Raw genomic sequence first — 17,297 nt, forward strand, 5'->3', positions numbered from 1 at the left:
CCCTATCACTGTTCTTCAATTGCAAATCCAATGGGAAAAGAGGGACTTGCAGGTGGATGCTACTTTACTATCCCAGCAGGAGGGAGAAAAAGGTTTCTTCCTCCCCTAGCAATAGCCCAGCCAATGAGAGACAGTCATAACTCAGCCAAGGAGAAGCCACTGTATTTTGAACTCCCAGTTTACTCCAATGGGCTTTTTATTTAAAACAGCCCTCTCAACTTCCCCCTTTTCTCTTTTTTTTTTTTTAAATAAAAATTTTATGTATTCATGACAGACACACACAGAAAGAGAGAGAGAGAGAGGCAGAGACACAGGCAGAGGGAGAAGCAGGCTCCATGCAGGGAGCCCGATGTGGGACTCAATCACGGGTCTCCAGGATCATGCCCTAGACCGAAGGCAAAGGCAGCGCTAAACAGCTGGGCCACTGGGGCTGCCCCTCCCCTCTTTTCTCTATAAAAGAGGTATCTTCCTTTGTTCTGTGGCTTTGCCTATGGTTTTGCTGTAGATTTCTTGTTCTGGATTGCAATTCTTTGCTATTCCGGAATAAACACATCTTTTACTGGTAAAATAACTGGCAGTTTTCTTCTTAAGATTAACGATATAAATATCAAATCATTATGCTGTATACTTGACAAATAATGCTATATGTCAATCATACCTCAATCAAAACACAAGAAACCCCAGAGAGCTCTCTCAGCCTCTCTGGCACTCTCCATCATGTGAGGATATAAGGGGAAACAACATCCCAGCAGAGAGTTCTCACCAGAACCCAATATGCTGGCACCCTGATCTTGGATTTGCAGTCTCTGGAACTGTGAGAAATATACTTCTGTTGTGGATAAGCCTCTGAGTTGATGGTATTCTGTTATAGCAGCCAGAAGGGACTAAGACATCCTGCCACCTCACCACCAGCCCCAGTCCTTAGGGGGGAAGGCATCAAGGCATCCACCCATTGTTATGATCTTTACCTGTCGCCGACACAGTCTACCTGGTGGGCACCCTCCCGGCAGGACAGTTCAACAGTTCCATTGATTGCCAAAGATGTGCACACTGATAAGTAGCCAAAAATAACCAGGGCAGGTGGAATGTTTCTAAATAGAAATGTGATACACTTGCAAGTGGGCATGAAGCAGAATGTGGCAGAGCCCCAGAAAGACAACAGATGGGTGGTTTAGACACAGCTGCTGTCACCGGGAGGGGGCATACTCACTGATTACCATAGAGATAAGGGGCATTGAGGATTTATTTGGGGAGAATGTTTCAGGGCATGAAGAATATAAATAGTCACTTCCCACCTAAAACTCAATAAAGGGATTAAAACATCAGATTCAGGGCGATGGAATTAGAATTACAAGCTGCTAAAACGCATAGCCTTAAGGTTAGGGATATTGGAGCAGAGAATGCAGAGTATCCCATGGCGGTGAGCGCAGCCCGAAGGTAGTGATGGATCCCACTATAGAACCTGAAAGGACTTAAACAAGTTTACATGCTAGAGCTCTTATTGCATTTTTTTCTAAAGCTGTGGAGCAGAGAACATCAACTTAGTCACTTTCAAGCAATTTTCATCTTGTCAGGTTCATCCTTCTCTCTAGACTTTCAGGGGGACTTCTGTGGCATTATGTGTGTGAAGGGTGCATGCACGGAGCCATGTCCATACCTAGCTTCCATCCTTGTCTACTGAGATGCAACTCAATGCACCTGATCCTTGGTCATCTGCAAATTTTATTCAGGCTGCTAGCACCTCCATGGATTCTATAATTTACTTAAAATTACATCAGCCTCAACAGTGTGATATTATTTGTGCTTAGTTAAAATGACATTTTAGAACAGTCAGCTGCTGTGTTCTGGAGCTCACACCCCTGGCATTGTAGGCTGGCACAGTTTAGGGTGGTTACTAGCTTCTGATTTTATTTAAACTGAACAGATTAACTTTATGTCAGGTACTAGGAAAAATGCTTTGAAAATACTGAGTCATATTAATGCGCGAATAATACTACATAAAGTTTATCTCTGTCATCAATATTAGAGGCTTTAGGAATTAGAACAATGGATTCTCATAGATTAGTGACATTCAATAGGTACAGTTTAGCTAGAATATCGCAGAGACACCCCCTTACTTTTGCTTGAACACCTAACTAGCTGTGCAACCTTTTCTCTAAGGGAGAGCAAGTGCTTGAGGCTTGATCTCTCTATGGTCCTGTGACTGGCTTTAGGATAGGAGGTTTTGGTTATGTAATACAGAGCAGTCCTATGATAACAGAATCCTGTCAAGAGACAGGATTTAATACAGATATGGTTTCATGAGCTTTAAGGACAGAAAGCTAGAATTCATCCCATTGTTTTATGCCTACTTGCTAACAATAAGTGTTTATTTAGTAAATGTCCAAATGTGAGGAAGAACTTAGTCTAAGACTTTCTTTCACTATAATCCCACAGCATGATTGTGAAGTGATAGCTAGCCCTCATCCATCTTATACTCTTTGGTGGCTACTGTTATCTCCCAGAAATAACCCAAACTGGCCTAAAGAGAATCGGGATCTGACCAGTAGCAAGAGTAGTCCTCACGCCATCTGTAGCTATATACTCTTACCACAACCATGAAATTGCCAGAGCCCCTCTGCTTCTCAGGATTGTTAACATTGCCTGTCTCAGTATATGGGAAATGATTCCACTGATTCCACTGTTCACTATAGGCACATGGGACCAACTCTGTAGAACCTTTCTTATTCTTCCTTGCTATAGTAGCAGGAGGAGTGCCATAATCGTGGTTGTTCTTGGGATCCAGAGAGAACAACCATTTCTCCTCTGACAGCTTGTACTCTGTGATGACCTAAGCAACATCTGTGAAGCTCCTAATCCCCCCACCCCATGCTACATGTGGTAGCCAGTGTCTCAGGCAGTCTGATAACCTGTGCCTTTTGGTAGTCACATCCCCCCATAACCCCCTTCCAGATGGCTCCAAGGTTGGTCTGTGAAACCAATAAAATACCACAACAGCAACAACAAAATGGTATGTCCCTTCTAAGACTAGGTAATAAAGGATACAATGGCTTCCATTCTGCTTGATATCTCTCACTTCTATGGTTGGACCAGACAACCCACCGAGAGGAAAATAAATTGCTAGTCATGCAAATGCAGGATGGTCAGGACCCCGGAAAATTGCTGTATGGCTGCATACAAAAAGTTTCCCAGGGAGCCTGCTGGTAAGGGAACATCATGAGGATCAGGCATGTACCTAAAGGGAACTAGATAATTTGGGTGTCTGACTGCCATTTTCCTTCACCAGGAAAAGAGATGGATGTTGTCATTATGTGAGTGGCAATGATTCAGCAATTTCATATATTCACAAACCCACCAATTCTAGCACTGGACACAAATAGACTAAAGGTTTCAGATGTGTGAGAAGGTCAGGCAGTAGTATAAGGGTCTTGGGATCAGGGACAAATACTGTTTTGTGATGGGGAGAGCTCTTGCCCTTATAGGTTCTGTATCTGGGTCTGATCACTTACTGTGACTTTGGGAAAGTCACATAGTCTCTTTAAATTTTAGCTTTATCATCTGTAAAATAGATACAATAATCCATGCTCTACAGACTTCATAGAGTTTCGGAGAGAATGAAATGAGTAAAATGTAGGAAAGTGTTTAGTAAACTATGAAATAGTATATAAATATAAAGAATTATTATTATTTACCCACACCAATTTAAAAAATGTAAATTTATAAATTAGAAAGTCATTACGTGCTGAAAATATTGTTCCAAACCTAATTAAATTAGAACAATGGTTCATTTGTCAATTTATATGCTAAGTATCCAAATAGCAACGCTATGGAATGTAACTAATGAACAGGAATAGACCAAAATAATGAGTTTGTTATATAGCTAAAGTCACCACCTATATTTTAGCCAAGTCTTAAAAACAGGCTTACTCAGAATCCATTTTTTGAAAGACTGGAAATCAGTGAGTTATTAACACCTGGGTTGCTTAGGCCCCCTATAAACAGTGTTAAAATGTATACAACATTTTATTTGCACTGCACTTTTTCAGTTTTCACAATGTTTTCACAATGATTATCAGAAAATACTTTGAAGCTAACAAGAACACTTCTCATCATCAATGTATATGTAAGAGAAGAAATTGAGCTTCAGAAAGTATGAATATCATTTGTAGGTCATACAACGGTTGTGTAACTGGTTCAGCTGAAATTCACTCGCAGGTTTTCACTTCAAGTTCCATATACTTTCTATTATAGCACAGATATTGTGAAGTATATGGATGGGTGATCTCGATTGTTCAGCCTGTCAGGCAGACACACACGATCATCCCCACTCTCGCCAAATCAGCTTAAATCTCCACTTCATTTTGGCCCAGGTGGAAAGATTCACTAAGTTCCCTTTGGCTAAGTCTGAGCTGGGAAACTTTTGCAAACCATACTAGTTTTGTTTTTGTTTTTTAAAAATATGAAACTTTCTAGTGTCCTCAGTCTTTATACATTCTAGTATTCTGTGGGGCTTTGTGTGTAAATGAGTTTAGCCCCAGGAGCTTTGAGGAGCAGGGGTCCCTGGTTTGTCCTAGAAAGAGAATTGGAGATGATAGATGTGATTCTGGATACCTACCACACGAGTGGAGCCAAGAGGGTAGCCAGGAAGGCTAATTCCTGGCATCTACTTCCTTGGTGGACTCATGAATAGAAGACAGAAGCTGGAATTTCCTTTACTTTCTTTTTCCTTTTTTATTGTTATTTTTAATGATGTGGTGTATTTTTAATACATGTTTTTCTGATAGCGTCTCCTTCTTCCCCTTTTCCCCCAGAAGTAGAGATTCACAATTCTTGAGAGGGGGTGGGAGTTTTTGTTTCTAGTGGGGTATTCTCTCCAATGATTTGATCAGTTGTCACCTGAATGAGTTGTCTGGAGGGCTGTGGTGTGGAGAGGTGTACTGAAGTCCTGCACTCACTTCTCTGGAGCTCTTCCATCCCTTGACTGTGAGTATAATCAGGAGAAAGCCACTTGGGCTCCTTCCTCTCCCGTTTCTTTTCTGTTGCTATTTAAAATACAAAAGAAATACAGCTTCAATGATTCTATTTACTCCACTCAATAGAGATAAAGCCCATGGGTGGCAGATTTCTTCAGGGAATATAATCGACAGAGAGTAGAAGGTGCTGCTGGAAGCATTTATTTCTGGCAGACAATTCTTCATTTGATGGGAATGGGAAGAAATGGAAATAAGTGAACATATTCACATGAGACCTTTAAAACAAAATAAAGGCTTCTGAAAGAGCAGGTATTCATTCTGTGGGACAGAAAGGGGGTTGGAGAGATATTGGATAAACATATGCACACACACCTGTATGACACCGGCAGTCCTAAACTTAAAAATGAACTCAGAGACAGCAGCTGTTTATAAAGCAGTTGTTGGGAGCACCTTCTGAGAGAAACAATGCTCCACAGCATGGAGCTGGCTTGCACAAGTCGTAGGCTCACATGTTCTTGAGCACTAATGTAGTGATATGTTAGTATCCCTAGGGGGAAAGTGCCTTCAGCTTTTCTAAATCAGGAAATTCTTGCTTTTTTCCTTAGAAAAGCAAGGATTAATTACATGTAAACCACAGGGTTTAAATAAAATGGTAAATGTTGAAAGGATTCTAATCATGAGGAATTTTAAGTACAATTAGTACTTAACAAATGTTGTCTTTAAATTTAATTTATTCCAATAAATTCTCATTGACCACACGTTATTATAAATTAGCCACAGTCTATCTGCCCCAGTCTGTGATTCCCAGCTGAGACTTGAGTGGAGGTTGGCTTCAGGTGGATGCCAGAAAGAGGTGTAAGAGTAGGGCTTTATATAGATGTGGATGTTATGTCAATAGTTCAGAGGGACTTTTTGTCTCTTTTTAGAATTTTTCCTGTCTAATATGTTAATCCTCAAGATGATCGCTCAACAACAGCAGGCTCCCTTGAACAAGGAGGTGCCTTTTCATGTTGCCCTATGCTCTTCTTCTGGGTTCAGAGCCATCCTGCACTTGTATTTTAGGCAGTTTATTTTCCTCTAGGTGGGCTGTATGGCTCAGCCATAGAAATGTAGTCTCCACGTTGGTGGTCTGCTTAGTCATCTGAAACATATCCATCCTCTACATGATTTAGTTGTTCCAACCCCACTGTGAGGCTTCTTCATTGTTCTGAGATGAAGCCAGCAGCTACACTGTGTTCCCTATCCTTCCTCTGAAGCCAGTTTCAGATGCCTGCCTCTTCTGTTTCAGGGCTGGGGACCCCCACCCACGAAAGATTCAGTGGAAATGACAGGCATATCTCTCACTTCATGCTCGTAGCCTGAGGAGCTTTCCTAATTTCAGCTCACTCACAGATTAGTCTACCCATGGTCCAAGAAACGATCAATCCAGCCTGATCCAGTCCCCAGTTCCTTTTGAGGATTGTTTTATGCATTTACTCACCTATCCCAGAGCATTTAAAATAGTTTCATTTTGAGTTAATGAACATAATTTTAAGCAAGGGGAAAAGAGGTAATTTCCTCAAAGAAGATTGCCTCCATGATATTCTGGTAAGAAACAGGCCCATCACTAAATTGCTGCTCTGTGGCCAACCAGGTCTCAGCATGAGAGGAAAGTGCTCAGTTGGGTTTGCAAGACAGAACCTCTGTGTGTGTTTGACCCCACTATCTGCAACAAGTCAGGTTGTGACTCGAGCTAAGTATCTTTCTCCTCTCCAATCTGTCAAAACGCCTTCACAATCTCAGAGTGATAAGTGAAAGTAAATGAGAATGTGCTTTAAAAATTTAGAACTGAGATATAAATATCAAGTGTTGTTGTTTATGCTTATATCTAGTCCAATATTACAGCTTCAATGAAATCTACTGATATATTTTTCCATCCACAGCCACATTCCTTTTTCTCATCATTTTATGTATGTGGCTGTGTGTCTAAATGCAGACATAAACATATTCATAAAGAAAGATGGCTGTGACTGTGGATATAAATGTGCTTTTAGCTTTTTTATCTCACTGGTGCAGATGACTATGTGTCTTAAACCCCTCAAGTGAGCTATGTTTTGCCTTAAAAAGCTGGTGCTCCAAAAATAAGGCTTGGGCTGAGTCATCAAGCCCAGAACTAGGGAGGGGATGTGATGGAGGAGAAGGTAGGGAGGCTTTTTCAGTGAGGATGCCCTTAACAAACTGGGAGGACTTTGTCCCAAAGATTGGCAACCTAGGGCCCATAGGCTAAATTTGACCCTCTACGAGTTCTGTATATAAAGTGTAAGTGAAACACAGCCACCTCCATTCATTGAGTATCGTCCATTGCTGTGTTTGTGCTATAACAGCAGAGTTGAATACTTGCAATAGAGACTGTTTTTGGCTTAAAAACCTAAAATATTTGCTATCTGGACTTTTGAATAGTTTGCTGACCCTTGCTTTTTCCCAATACCTGCAAACATGTCATATTTTCCACATTCTATACTTTGATTCATTTTAGCAACATAATACCCCAACGAGGTAGTTATGATTTGTGTCTTTATGTAATATTTGCTGATGAGGAAAACGAAGCTCAGAGAGTTTGTATGATTTACCCCAATTCTATCATCTAGAATGAGCCAGGAGGGACCAGGCCTAAGATTTCTCAATCCTCTGTGCACGCCTATGCCACATCAGCTTCTGAATGGGAGCCTCTCTATTACATATGCTTGGGGGTGAATACTCTCCCTATCTTACTATCATCTAGCTATCATCCATCATCTTAGCTTTCTTGAGTTAGGTAGAGATGAAGAAATGAAATTCAAGTTACTAGACTTGTTCTTTTGTAGACTAGAGTGTAAAGGACACTGGTTTGGGACCCTAAATTCTCATTCAACTCCTAACTAACTGAGTGGCTGTGGGTAAGTCACTTGGTTCTCTTGGGTCTGAGTTCTCTATCTACCATACAAGTGGGTAAGTTAAAAAAAGATCTCTAAATCCCTGACAACTTGAACTTTCTACAAAGTGCCCCGGTCAACCTCACTCACTAATACCACATTACAGCAGTTCTTGACACAGTTTCTTGTAGCATCAACAATCCGAGGTTCCTACACAGTAGCAGGTAAGTAGTGCAGGTGCTGGGGAAATAGCAGGCTTCAGTAGGGGATGGTGGTCCTAAGATCTTCTGTTGCTAGCTCTATCTCTTTGTCCTTCCATGGGTCCCCGTACTACAACTACAGCTTGTCCCTTACGTTTCCCAGAAAATTGCAACTCTGCAAAGAGTCTGGTGAGGGGGCTGGTGTCCATAAAAAAGGGACAAAGAGAACAGTCACTTATTTTGTTACCAAAGAGTCTTTCTCTTTTTTTTTTTCCTTTTAATGGAATGTTCTATTTTTAAGTCCCCGTCAGCCTGCAAGTGCATGTGCAGCAATTGCCCTGAACACATTTGAATAATGTCTCCGCATCCTTCTGTGATGTGGTGCAGAACAACAACTTTGTACTTTGCATTTTTATTGTGATGAAGATATTTTATGACAGTATTTGAATCCCGACAAAAACGAATTCCCCAAAACAAGGCATTTCTAGACCACTTACACAGAAGGAAGGTGGCCCAGACCAGTCCCCTCTTGGGAAGTTTGGATTGGGATAGGGCTGGCCCCTCATGGCAGGGGGGAGCCCTGAGCAATCTGTAGAAGTTGGGATCCCTGGGTGGCTCAGTGGTTTAGCACCTGCCTTCAGCCCAGAGAGTGATCCTGGAATCCTGGGATCCAGTCCCACATTGGGCTCCCTGCATGGAACCTGCTTCTCCATCTGCCTGTGTCTCTGCCACTCTCTCTCTCTGGGTCTCTCATGAATAAATAAATAAAATTTTAAAAAAAGAAGTTAGTGAGCACTCCATTTGGAGCCTCCAGTGGCCCCACTCAGCTCCCTGCTTGCCTTGGGTCAATCCCAGGGCAACACCAGAAATTCCAAAGTCAGCTTCAGTGCCAGGCAATCTTTGTTTCTCTCCACTTTTTCTTTTCTTTTCCTTACTGTGGTTGAATTTGCCATTTAGTGGGTATCAGGTAGGTTCCAGCCAATAGAAATGTTTTAGTATGGGGAAAAAGAAGAGATCGGAAGAGCTAAAAATTCAAAGAGGGCACTGTGAGATAACTCAGAGTTGGCAATGTCAGGGCACTTCTATCACCCCTAGAGCTGCAGAAACAGACAGGAGATGCCATCACCAGGGCTTAGGAGCTAGAGCTATCCAGAGAAACTACACCCACATCAGGGGCCACTTGTAGGAGCGGGGCCACAGAGGGATTGTTTGAGGGGAGCTAACACCATGGGGGAGACATAATCACTTCTAGAGATGAAGGCAAAGCAGAGGGAGTGAGGGAGAGAATTCCCTGGCCTGTCCCTCCCTTCTACCCTCCAGCCTCCTGCCAGTGACTCCCATTAGTGGACTCAACAAATTAGCAAGGGAGCCTCGGAAACGTAGTTTTCATGGGTCAGCTTCTTATAACACAGGTCATGGTAGGAAAGGGGTGGGAGGATTAATTTGAGAGAAAGAAAGAAAGAAAGAAAGAAAGAAAGAAAGAAAGAAAGAAAGAAAGAAAGAAAAAAAGAAAGAAAGAAAGAAAGAAAGACAGACTTTGGATATTGTTTACTCTGTCAATTCTATTACCCTTAACCTAGTCTCAGTTGTCGTGGGAAGATTCCCCTCTGCACATAGGACACGCCTATGACCAGAGGTGACAGACACAGCCAGGGAAGACTGACATAAGTGCAGACCTGGGCCTAGGCAATGGGGGAGTGCAGTGGAGAGCCAGGGGTCACATGGACCTGTGCTGGGGTTTGGGAGTACAAACTAATGGTATTGGTTAAAAAGAGATAGCAGCAGAAAAAATTATAAAAGATTTGTATGATCAGACATTATGATCACATTGTGCTTCCTGGTGGCCCACTCATGTTTGGGTTTGATTCCAGCTAGCAGCTAGTACTTTAAGGAGCAGGGTTCCTGAGGGAGGGATTGACCTGCTGTGAGCCCAGAATTTAGGCCTCCATCAAACACTGCAGCGCTTAAACCTTGGTCCCAGTCCAAGCAGTGTCAACAGAAGTCTGGTCTTTTACGCTGAACCAACACATTCGCGCACAATGCCCTCCAGGCTTCTAGAAGTCAGTTTCAAATATCAAACAACTGTCCAAGTTGCCTATCCAGTTTGCGCCTAACCTATGTTTTTTTGGTCTTAATTTTCTGATTTCAAAGATCTGACTTTTTTTTTTTTTAATATTTATTTATTTGATAGAGAGACAGAGGGCAGGCCGGCAGAGAAGGAGAGGGAGAGAAAATCTTAAGCAGACCCTGCACTAAGTGCAGAGGCTGACATGGAGCTCGATACTGCAGGGCTCAATCTCATGACCCTGAGGCCACCACCTGAGCTCAAAGCAAGAGTCAGATGTTTAACTGACTGCTCCACTCAAGTGCTCGTCAAAGATTTGACTTTTATATCTACCTCTGGCTCCTTCAGGACTGTTTTTCTCTGCTGCTTCTGACCCAGTCCACTCTTATTTACTGGTATGTCCTATTGTCTTAGGAAGAACTCTCTGCTCTGGCTCCTTGGCTTACAGAATGCTTGCCCTGCCCCTGTTCTAATGCCCATCCTCTGCCAGCCATGACCAGCCCTCACCCTGCATGAGGGTGCATTCTGAAAAGCAAAGGAGTGATGTGTCAGGCAGGGAGAGGATAGAGTTTCTGTTGAATAGGCTGGAAAAACACAGGAGGGTAGAAGGAAGGGAGAAGCCGGGGAATTTCTCTTGCTCTCTCTTTGCTTTGGGCTTGTGTTGGTGTCAGGGGGGACTGAAGTCCCTAATGTACTCATCCTGGTCAGTCAGGGACACATGACTATCAAAGCTCAACAAATTATCCTTTTCCCCATTTATCACAGGTTCCCTCACCAGTTAGCAATATGTGTGCCTTTTCATCTATCCCAGAAATTCAAGGAAATCTGTCACATCTTTCCTTTCCAAAATGGCAACCACTTCCTCTGTTTTCAAGAGTTTGTTTGTTAAGAGACATTAAGTCAAACCTTCTGTATTTAAATACTAGTTCCACCGTTGACTACCCCTGCAACTTCAAATTTTTTTTTTATTTATTTATTTATGATAGTCACACAGAGAGAGAGAGAGGCAGAGACACAGGCAGAGGGAGGAGCAGGCTCCATGCACCGGGAGCCCGATGTGGGATTCGATCCCGGGTCTCCAGGATCGCGCCCTGGGCCAAAGACAGGCGCTAAACTGCTGCGCCACCCAGGGTTCCCTACCCCTGCAACTTCAGAGAATAATTTAACTTCTCTAAGACTCAAATTCCACATCAGTAAAAGAGATATGGTCTCCCTGATAGGGTTGTTTTAAAACATTTAAATTGAGTAATTCCATAAAGAACTTAATGCAGTAAATGTTGGTTGACATAATCATTACCATCATCATCATCATCATCATCATCATCATCATCATCATCATCATTATCCAAGACTGAGCAGTAAAAATGGTCTTCCTGGCTCTCTACTCCCTTGACACTTCCCACAATAACATTATCAGCTTGTTTTTAACAGTTTTTACAAATCACTGCCAGACAAAAGATAGCAGGTACCATATATGTCACTAAATTAAAAAAAAAAACAAATCTTAAAAAGTCTTCATTTTCATTGTCCCTGGTCAGTAATTCCTACATTTTTATTTCTTCTAGGTCTCAATAGACTTGTTGGCTTCCTATTTTCATCTGGAAACATCAAAACTTCCTTTGCTCTTTCTAGTATCTGTTAATTCTTCACTTCATAAGAATCTCACTCTTTGATATCTATGTTTATCTACATTCCAGTTCACATTTTGGTTTCCTTATGTCTCATCTATAGATAACCACTTGCCTCCATAGCCTATCTCATCCTTCTACAAACTCAGCTTCCAAAAGGTTTCAAGGAGAATAAAACTCACCTTCTCAGGAGTTTGAAGCAAAGAATGTATTATTTATAAAAATATCAAACATAATTAGCCTTTTGAAACTAGGTGTCCCCTGGCTGTCAGCTGAGTCACACTGTGGGTTGGTTTCTAGGCATATGACCTTGTTTTTCCAGCATATTGTTTACCAGATCAGGCCTTGAAAACATGGGCAATGAATTGAGAAAATATTTGTTTATATCTGGGCAACATTGCATTCCTTATTGGTAGCAGGATAAGAACCCAGAACCTCAGACTCAGCCCAATGCATTTCTCATCTGATATTTTTTAAATATTTTAAAACAGACTGAAAATGGGCCATAAGGAGAAGAAAGAGAAAGAAAACTGTGAATTGACTGTGACCCAATCTGATCCTGTATAAGAGCTAAGTGGACTGAGCCTGGGGACTCAGTCAGGTAAGACTCCAACTCTTGGTTTCTGCTCAGGTCATGCTCGTGGTGGTAGAATTGAGCCCTGTGACAGGCTCTGCACTCAGCATGGAGTCTGCTTCAGATTCCTTTTCCTTACTCCTCCCCCTCCCCTCCCTCTCTCTATTTCTCTCTTTTAAATAAATAAATAAAATCTTGAAAAAAGAGAGAACTAAGTGGATATACTACCTAAATTAAAACTGTAGCTCCAATACATATTCATTGCATGATTTTATCTTATTTATTTTATTTTTAAAGATTTTATTTATTTATTTATGAGAGGGAGAAAGAGAAGCAGAGACACAGGCAGAGGGAAAAGGTGGCTCCCTGCAGGGAGCCCAGTGCAGTACTTGATCCCAGGACCCTAGGATCATGCCCCAAGCTGAAGGCAGATGCTCAACCACTGAGCCACCCAGGCATCCCTCATTGCATGATTTTAAACAAGGTACTTAATGGCCTAAGGCCTCAGTTTCCTCATCTGCAAAATAAATGTAATACCTACTTTTTAAGATCTGGGTGTGGTTTAGTTGAATTAATACATGTAAAACACTTCAAACAATTTGTAACTAGCTGAGGAAATAAGTAATCTGACATAGACAATCACAAAATCTCAGTAGCATTCTCATAGGTCTGTGGAGCAACTGGGGCAGCTTGAAACTGCAAGTTACATCGGGGTATTCCATGTTTCTCTCATCCTCCCTGGACCAATGGGCTAGCCAGAAATAGTGTTCCACTGTGGCATGAGAGGGCAAGCCCAAACAAGTAAGCACACTAACCCCTGCTTCTTTCTTTCACCATGATATCCTGTTGGCCAAACTGTTCTTACGGATGAGCCCAAAATCAGGAACCAGGGAAATATATTCTTTTGTTATTGTTATTGGTGGAACTATGAGGTTACATGGTTAAGGATATGGATTTGCATGGAAAGAAGTATGAAGAATTAGAACCAATAATTTAGTCTACTACATTGGCATATAATAAAATGTATTTAATGTTAGCTATTGCCAGTAGTACTATCCCTAGACAATCTTGAAAGAAGATTCCATCTAATACACCCTTTCTCTTCCTGAGTACTGTCTTCATATACTCCCATTACCTGCTTGTCATGAAGTGACCCCTGATGGCTCCATCTTGTTTAGGGCCTCTATGGCAGTGTCCCATACAGGTTCACACTGGCATTACAACTTCTCATACCAACTTTTCCCCCAATAATATTTCATTGGCCTACATCCAGTTTCTTCTCTTCTCCAAGATAGGTGCAAGTCAACTAGGAATAATGAAAAGCTGGTAGCTTGATACATTAATACTGCAAGTGATCTCTTTATTCTAATAGAGATCTTTTGATAAAAGTTTTAATGGCAAAATATTCAGGTAATATGAAAGGCTTGAAGAGGGAGACACTTAGGGATCTGGGAAACATGGGCCAAAAAAATATACTCAAGAAGATATCAGGTTGACTTCAGTGTGTCCATGTCTTATTCTCAGGAACCAGTGAATATGTTACCTTATATGGCAAAAAAAAGACTTTGTAGTTGTGCTTAGGTTAAGGATCTTGAGATGGGGGAGATTAGATTTTCCAGGTGGGTCCAATGTAATCAGAAGGGTCTTTATAGAGGGAGGTTGTAAAATTGGAGTCAGACAGAAGGCAATGTGATGATGGAAGTAGAGAGACAGAGGAGATGGGAAGACAGCACACAATTGGCTTGGAAGATGAAGGATGGTACCACAAGCCAAGGAATGCAGGAAGCTTGTAGAAACTGGAAGAAGTGAGGAAATATATTCTCCCCTAAAGTCAGAAGGAATACTGCTCTGATGACCCTTTTAGAACTTCTGACATTCATAACTATAAGAGAATAAATTTGTGTTGTTTTTAAACAAGTTTGTGGCAATTTTTTACAGCAGCAATGGGATCCCTATCACTTTGGAAAAGTGGAATCAGGCAATAGTGCCTATTCTCATATGATCATAACTAAAACTGGAAAGGGCCTAGAATTTTCTCTCTGCTGGGCCATGAGACTTACACCTCTTCATCATTGACACTGATACAGCACTTTTGATAAGACAGAGTTAGGGCACCAAGCATGTAGCATAGACGCCTAGCAAGCTGGCTTAACACAAACTTTCCTAATGTCTGTCTGTTCCATGTCTCAGCCTATCAACAGTTCTATTGCCCAGAAGACCTTAGAGGGCCTAAGCTTTGTTTCAAAGACCATGGCCCATGTGATCTGTTTCCTAGTTTCTTCTAAACATAGGCTTTTAGAATCTTCATTCCCAGTATATGGACTGCTCAGGCTGGAATTTACGTGATCACCTAGGCCAGCTTTATGAATAAGCAATATAAGCAAACAATGATTTGTGAAGTGTGAAGTCTATGCTCATCTCTGCTTTCATATAGGACCGATTAATCTGAAGATGATAGAAAATACCAGGTGGCTTGGCTTAAATAAAATAAATTTTATTTCCTCTCTCTTTTATTTATTTTTTTAGAAAGATTTTATTCATTTATTCATGAGACACAGAGAGAGAGAGAGAGAGAGAGAAAGAGAGAGAATGAGAGAGGCAGAAACACAGGCAGAGAGAGAAGCTGGCTCCATGCAGGGAGCCTGATGTAGGATTCGATCCCAGGACCCCGGGATCACGACCTGAGCCAAAGGCAGACGCTCAACCACTGAGCCACCCAGGTGCCCCTTTCCTCTCTCTTTTAAAAGAAAAGAGAAACTGATACCAGATAAGGAAGACTAATATGTAGGTGTGGTTAGTAGGGGGACAACTTCCTTCTTTCTGTTCTACCATCTTAGAACATTACTTCATATTCAGGGCTGATTTGTTGGCCAAGCTGATTGGCAAAGCTCCAGCCATGAACTCCATCTTTTTGGCAGAAAGAAGGAAAAAGAGGGAATGCAAAAGAGTGTGCCTCTCAGAAGAATCATTCCCCCTTTTAATTAGCTTCCTTGGAAGATCCTCATGACCACTACTTACATTTCATTAGCCACCCTTAGCTTTAAGGGAATTTGTTAAAAGTAATCTCTCTCTCTCTCTCTCTCTCTCTCTCAATGGGGACATTGTCTCAAAGAAAAGCATCCAAATTCTGTTATAAAGAAAGAAGGGGAGAATGAATACTGGTTAGGCAACTGTTTCTGGCATAGTCTACCTGTCACTATCCAATATCCAAGAAGACTATGCATAAAATATGTTCACCGCCTCCTTGAATGAGTCAATTTCAAATTCTTATCAGATTGTTCTATCTAGCTCAAAGTTCATAGTATCTGGACAATGTGAAATTCTTCACCTCAAATCTGAGTGTTTCTTCTTGTGATCCAGTTGCATATAACCCCAAAAGCAAGTTATTTGCTCTACCAACATACCAGGATGAAGAAGAACTGGGGTATTGCCATAAAAACAAACAAATAAGCAAACCCTTCTATTTGGAAGAGTGGAGATTGAGAAATACAATCCATAGCAATTTCAAATCTTTTTGGGTAAAAACAGCAAGGACTCTTAGCTCCTCCAGTGGAAGATTTCAGTGGAATTGTGATGTATTTGTTTATCAGGCAGCCTCAGTTCTGCTCTCTGGAAAGAACTCTCTTCTCTGTCTCTCTTCTTCTGTTGCCTCTGGCCCTGCATTCTAGAAGTCTTATTATTGCTCATCATCCCCTCTGACCACCTTTTAAGTATGTACTGGAGAGTCCACCCTTGGAGGGCTGCACATCTCTCCTAGCCTACTTGCTGCTGGTACAGTTTGGGGAGTGAGAGTTTGCTTTGAAGATAGAAAAATCTCAGGCTGCTGATGGCCTGTTTAGGTTTATTATGATTATTATCTGTTTTCTCTAAAGTTGACCAGGCTTTCACTAGTCTTGCTTCTACTCTGTTTTCCACAAAAGAATTGTAGGCTAAAAAGAGCTTTTAAGCAGAAAGGGTATCATCTTTTATTTACTGGCCTCAGTGCTTGGCTATGCCTTGCTTTCTCAAAATAATGGTCACTTCCTGGATTCATCTGAAATAATGAGCTTGGACAGGAATGTAATAACTTTAATCCTATGTTTTCAGCAGGTTTCTAGCTTCCTATGAAAGGATATCAGTCTTATGTGCTGTAAATACAGCAATTTCACAGACACTACTTATAACTGCTTCAATTTGAGGTACAAATGCATTTCATTTGGCTTTTTCAACCCTGCAAGACCTAAATTATGAGACTCCTATTCTACCCAGCTTGCAGTCTGGGAATATCTCCATCAGTAAACTGGTACCTCTCTCCATCTGTGTTTATAGTGTGGCTAGCTCTACTCTGAGCTTCTTTCTCTCTTGTAGTACTCTATAGAAAGCAGCAGGAAGAGGCTAGAACATATCAACATTTTTAATCTTCCTACCATTTTCCCAACACTTCAACCTTGACCAGCATGTTGTCTGATTCCAAGGTATAGTAGGCAACAGACTGACAAAATGGTTCACCACTGCAGTAACAAGGGCAGGATGGTTTTCAGACTACAATATCAGACTCAATATCTGCCTTCTACCTCCTCCATTCAGCCAGGTTGGTATTTTGGGTTCTGTTGTCTCAAGCATCTTATATCTAGCGACCAAATTCTTTATCACTTAGGATATATGTTTCAGCTGCATGTAAAGAAAACCCACATAGACGAGCTAAATGAGGTAGATGTTCATTTCTCTCTCACATGAAGGTAGTAGATGGTCCGGCATTGGAATAGCAGCTCTGGAGATTTCACATGACTAGGTTGCCGGTGCCTTTCTGCTCCATCATTCTCAAGGTTACCTCATTGTTTAAAGTGTTTGCTGACTCCTCAGACATCACTTTCAATGTTCCCAGCAGGATGAAGGAGAAGGGAAGAGAAGGGCTAAACAAAAGTAAAGTCTGCCAGCTGAGTCAGCATGGCTGAAAATTCCTCCGTGTTCTTCCCTGTGACCATTA

General features: G+C 41.5%; 1 long non-coding RNA gene across 1 annotated transcript in view; it reads right to left on the bottom strand.

The window, feature by feature from the left end:
- Nucleotides 1–4,785: 4,785 nt before the first annotated feature.
- The window catches only part of LOC140604897 (uncharacterized), a 31,718-nt gene continuing 19,206 nt past the window's right edge, over nucleotides 4,786–17,297 (bottom strand). The window contains exon 3 of the long non-coding RNA XR_012007716.1: nucleotides 4,786–5,042. This is a non-coding gene — a long non-coding RNA (uncharacterized lncRNA). The remainder of the gene's footprint in view (nucleotides 5,043–17,297) is intronic.

Source organism: Canis lupus, chromosome 15, assembly GCF_048164855.1.
Source record: "Canis lupus baileyi chromosome 15, mCanLup2.hap1, whole genome shotgun sequence".
Taxonomy (NCBI): domain Eukaryota; kingdom Metazoa; phylum Chordata; class Mammalia; order Carnivora; family Canidae; genus Canis; species Canis lupus.